Raw genomic sequence first — 5,968 nt, 5'->3', positions numbered from 1 at the left:
CCTTAAGTCTCCAGTAGAAAATAAAAAATTAAGGGAGACTCAATGTAGTCAAAATAATCATCAGTAAAGAAAGGAACAGTTTCCCAGACCACCAAAAAGCTATAAGATTGCAAATACAATACAGGTTGCTATAAAATGCAAATGTCTTTGGCAATCCACAGACAGATGTGAGAAATCTTCATGCAGAATAATACTTTTGCTTTTGGGTACCCAGGGATTGCCTACAGAGTTTAATGACCTACATGGCACTCTGTAGGGCTATTTGTAGGTTGCACTTCTGCGTTTTGCATTATATTTCAATTGTTTAAGTGTTTATTGATTCAAATAAACAGTAACAAACTTAGAGCCTGATTTACTAAGGCTTTTCTGCCATTTTGTGTCTATGGGCAAAAATGCTTAATAAATGAGGCCCTTAGTTCCCATCTGAGAAACTTGTACAACTAAGTTACATATCCGTTTTTGGAGCTTTAGAGAAAACAGATGCAAAAAGGCTTCCAGCACTACACAACCAGATGTGTTGGTTGTTAGTCTACATGGAATTATTTTAATGTACTCACTGTACTTGAATATATTTGGATTTTTAAAGCAAGTTTATTTGTGGTGGGATTATTGTTAGACTCCTTTTATAAATACAAGAATGTATCTGCTGAATTTAATGCTCCTGAAAGATGATATATTGGCAGCACTAAAATCCAAAGCCCTCCATTTATCCACAGAGCAGTTACAGCTTGAGTGATGCCAGTACATGCCACTGTCCTCTGTTCCACTCAAAGGAGACTAAGTGTGAAAGGATAATTCAGTAGGAATGGGCATTAATTTGAAAAGAAAGTATAAAACATGACAAATTTGCCTATTTTCATTTTGTTTCAAACTGAAAATGTTTCAAAAATCCTAAACATGCTGTCCCTTTGTTTTTGGGAAACAGTGTACACTATTAGCAAATAGGGTGTATTATTAGCAAATAACGTGATCAATTTGCAAATAGGGTGCACTATTATCAATACAGTATGCCATGTTTCCAAATAGTGTGTCCTATTTGCTAACAATGTGCACTGTTTTCTGAAAAAAAAAAAAGCCTGAAGAAACAAACAAAAAAATAACCCCAAAATTAAAAAGCAAAAAAAAAAAAAATCTCTTAAAAAAAAACCTTAGAAATGAAACAAAGACAAAAATATTAGGGTGCACAACCCTATAATTCGGTCTCCATGCTTGTGTCATCTTTGACTCATCTACTGAGACTATCAAAAGCAGAGTACTAGCAGGGCTGGTGCAAGGGGATTAGGCATCCTAGGCACCTTCTGCCTTGCACCGCTTCCCCCCCGGTCACAACCCCCCCTCCCAGTCACAGCCCTGATTCCTACCTGTCATGAGCGGCAGCAGCCCCATATGGCTCGCGAGCAGCGGTGGTGGCAAAGAGGAGTGGACATTTGAATCTCTTTGCCACCGCCACTTGTGCACCCTAATGGTTTGCACTCTAGGCCCTAGGTCGCCTCGTGCTTCCACCAACCCTGGGAATCAGTTAGTGATAAATTGTAAGAATGCTGGTAGTGATCAGAACGCAGATCACAAATTCATTTCATATAGGTTATTAAAAGATTTCCATATGTGAATGGACTTTGGTCACTACCAATCTGAGCCAAATTAGAACCAGTTATGTAGAGGCGAAAATTTCTATGCTAAGTCTCTTGAGCCATGTAGTTCTCTCTTTGTGTTACTGAATATTCTTGCATGGTGGATTTGGATAGCCTTCTTTAGAAGCACTTCATTCACAGATTTTTTAATCGATTATGTCTGAAATTTTTTAAGACGCTATCCGCTAATAGGTCACTAGGACATAATGGGTTAAGTTGACTTCTGATGGAAGTGATACACGGTGATATTTAAACTGAAAAATTGGTGAGTAATGCTGCAGAATATTCAATGAAACATTGCATTATTGAAAATTCCAGTAATCTAAAATCTTTACAGATAATAGTGACTTCAATTTTTGTTATCATATGCTAACCATCCAGCATGGCCAAGGTCGGCGCAAGGGTGTTAGGTGACCTAGGCGAACTATGAAGCTTTGTATGCCCCCTGCCCCAGTCATGCCCGCACCACACAGTCAAAAAATTATGCATTTATAATAGATTTTAAATGAAAGAAGGACATTCAATGTACAGTCTTCTAAAGTAAAAATATTACTTACAACATGTATATATTTACAAGACAATTGGTACCCATATGGTATTAGGCCTATTGTAATGTGTGTTGGGTGTGGGCTTGACCCCAATAAAACAATAAGTAAACAAATAACAATTACAATATAGTAAACCTCCCATACCAAATAGCACTAATTGCCAGCATTCAAACACTAAAAAGGGTAACACTACAAATATTACACCAAGCTTTAAAACACCAATACACCTCCAATTATGAAAGTAGAAAAATCCAAGCTGCTTTAGATCCCTACACAGAAATTACATGGCAGCAAAATATCTTATTTCAGTCACACATGCAGAACACAGACAGATCCTTCCCAAATACAAAAAGGCCATAAAGTATAAATAGAAACATGCAGGCAAGAACTGAAATGGAAACCACAACAGGCCAGACTGTGTATGCAATGAAATAATAGAAAAACAGAAATATTATGATTCCTTATAAAACATCAAACAATAAAATCAAGATGTATAAATAATCAATAACAGTAAAACCATGAGGTCCATATGTAGTCACTAACCATATTGCAAAATTAGCTGGATAAACTTATCCAGCTAATTTGGAGAGATATTCCGTGATGTAGATGCACTATTGAATATAGACAGCACTATCAGAATTAGCCGAATATATTATCTGGCTAACTCTGAATATCAGAGTTAGCTGAATAACTTATCCAACTAACCTAACTCCTCCCAGAAACACTCTTGGAATTCCCTTATATTATCTGGCTACATTTTAGCTGGATAATGAGATATGCAGCTAACATTTTTAGCAGATAAGTCCCCATAATATTGAAAAGTCTGCATTTAGCCATATAGTTTCTGAGTTATCTGGATAACTTCCGAGTTATCCAGCTAAATGCCTCTCAATATGGACCTCTAGATTTAGAAGTCCATATTCAAAAGCATTTAACTGGTGATGTCAGATGTTAGCCAGCTAAATGAATACTTGGGCATGTATCTGGCTAAATTCTAGCCTGCTAATGACTTAGGGGGCTAGAATTTAGTTGGATAAGTTAGGGGCGTTCCCGGGACATAACTGGAAGGAGCTGAGTTAGTTGACTAAATTAACTGGCTAATTCCAATATTTAGAGTTAGCCACATGACTTAGGCCTGGATTTTCTAAGGTCGCAGACCTTAGAAAATCCGGTGATAATGGGGGGCGGGGTGGCGAAGCGGGGGTGGGCCTGCAAAAGCCGGCAGCGATCGCACCTCCGTGGTGCAATCGCTGCTGGCTTTCGCACCCAATAGCGCCATCATAAAAGGTGGTGCTATTGGGCAAGAAACTGGCGGCGAAAAGGGCCATTACCTCATTCACTCATCTCCCACATCCCCAGGGTGCAAATGCTGGGGAAAGTTGGGAAATAGATGGTAGAGTTCCCAGCTTCTTAGAAACATTATTACTGACATTCCTATCTGCCACTCTTCTGGGAAATCTGATTTCTGCCTGCCCACTTCCCCAGCATTTCAAATCATCGAAAGGGAAGACTCCATCCCTCCCCTCCCCCCACTTGGCCATCTTGGGGATTCGACCTGTGCCATATTTTTTGGGGGAAGGGGAGCACCATCTCATCCCTCGCTTCAGGCAGCTTTCAGTGTGATACAGGTGTCCCTCAATTCTCAGCCCTCTCAGTAACAATATTCAACATTTATATGCTCCCACTGTGTAAATTACTGACGAATCTAGGAAACACTTTCTTCTTATATGCTGACAAACTACAATTTTAAATACCACTATCTAGATCTTTTGAAAACACAGCTTCAATACTCTTGACATATATGAAGGCTATACAACAAGAACGATCACAAATCGAACTGACATTAATCCCTGTTCAATCACTGCCATCAACACACAGACCCTCCTCTTGAGACACACAGAGCAAGAGAAACAAACACCACAAAGTGAGATTACTGTCCAGATTTCACAATGCAATAAAAGGCTTCACCATTCCAGGAAGAAGTTTGTCAGTCAGTCAGAGCTGTCCATTTCCACAGTGGCAGAGGAGAGAGTCTACAGTACATTTATCAGCTGGGAAACAAGCAGGAGCTTCCCCTCTCCTGCCAGTCCTCCTTCAGTACCTCCCAACTGCCCTTCTCCAAAATACAACAAAAAAAGGGGAACTTCGGAGGGAGAGGGAGGAGACAGGCCACCGAGGTGGAGAACCACATCTGAAAGGAATGTGAGAGCTGTGCTTGGAGCCACCTTCTACCCTACAAGAGGCTACCAGGCGCCAAGGGACATCCAGAGCATGTATCCTGCCTGTGCCCATCTCCCAGCTCCTAGGAGTGCATACCTCATGAGTCACAATGAACGTGTGTAAATCCTAAAGTAAAAAGTAGACCTTCTTCACTTTCCATCGCTGTCCTATTCCTTCCCTCCTCCAACCAACTAGGTTTGGTTTTCATTGAACAAAAATGATAAATCCTCCAGCGCTTCACACACGTGCTACTTTTCCGTTCTTCCGGCACTCTCCAAGTTTTTTGGCAGAGGTATGGACAGCTCCAGAGCCTCTGGATGGACTTCCTGGGGTCTAATAGGCTCCTTGGGTAATCCACTGGAGATCAGCAGGGCCATGGTGACCGCACTGGGTGGAGGAGTGGAGCTCTCCTGCGGGGCCAGTCCAGGCAAGCCATTCTGATCCTGTAGGATCCTCTTCTATCCAGCACACTGGGCTGCACAGATCCACAAAGTACTTCACAGCAATTCTTCATAAAGTTCCCTTGGCTGTAGGAATTCTGCACCCAGTTCTTACCTGTCCAGGAGCCCTTAATATCTCCGTTGGTCATCTGGTTCATCAACAGTAGGAAAATATGAAATCCAGCTAGGCCCACGACAGACCAGAGGGTAAGGAAATAGATGAAGATCTCCAGCACCATTCCAGGAGTTTCTTTCAACGTGTTCAGGAAACCAACTTTCAGGGATTTCAGAGAGATGTAGACGATGTTGAAGGTGAAGATGTAGAAGGTGAGGAGGGAGAGGAAGAGGATGAAGAGTTAGAAGTAGCTGTAATTCCTCTTTCCAACACAGTTCCCCACCCATGGACAGTGATGGTCAAAGCGCTCCATGCAGTTATCACAGATGCTGCAGTGGAAGTCCTGTGGGGGACGGAAGATTTTGCATATGTAGCAATACTTCAGCTTCACAATCTGGTTGTTGATCTGGACATTTTTAATACGAGGGGGTGGGTGCTGGCCCTGTGGCACATTTCCATTGGCTGCCTCTATCTCCATCTCGATAAAAGCAGCTTCATCAGGCAGTGCTCAGGGGATCACCCCGGGGTCACTAAAGCTCGTCCGCAGGAGAGTTGCCAGGGCAAACAGGAAGAGGACCACAGCAAAGACAGGGATGGCCGGGGACAGGTGCACAGCGAGGTAACGACACTCAAAGGTGAAGAATAGTGAGCAGGTGCCCAGGATCAGTATCAGCATCAAGTAGAAGATGCCCTTCTGCCAGGCCATCATGATTCTGTCATCGCAGCAGAAGGAGTTCTTGCCGGGCAACTTCTCCCACTTCCTAGTCACCTTCCTCCTCACCATCATGACCGACATGGCTCCAGACCTTGCAATATCCAAATCCAGCCCACGGGAGGTCCTCCTCTCACAAGGAGGCTGTTATGCCAGGAAATCCAGGCCTCTGCTCCAGCAGGTCAGTTATGCAAAGCATCTTCCAGCCCTGGCCTATGTGATGTTACAAGGGGGGAGAATCCCTACTCCCCTTCCTCCGGCCACCCTAAAAAGACAGAAATCATCTGGCTGAGTAGAAACTC

General features: G+C 42.6%; 1 pseudogene; it reads right to left on the bottom strand.

The window, feature by feature from the left end:
* Positions 1-4,647: 4,647 nt before the first annotated feature.
* LOC115097567 lies at positions 4,648-5,750 on the bottom strand (annotated as a pseudogene).
* Positions 5,751-5,968: the final 218 nt, after the last annotated feature.

This window comes from Rhinatrema bivittatum, chromosome 8 (assembly GCF_901001135.1).
Source record: "Rhinatrema bivittatum chromosome 8, aRhiBiv1.1, whole genome shotgun sequence".
Lineage (NCBI taxonomy): Eukaryota > Metazoa > Chordata > Amphibia > Gymnophiona > Rhinatrematidae > Rhinatrema > Rhinatrema bivittatum.
The sequence above is the reverse complement of the archived record's forward strand: the minus strand, read 5'-3'. Positions and strand labels throughout refer to the sequence as shown.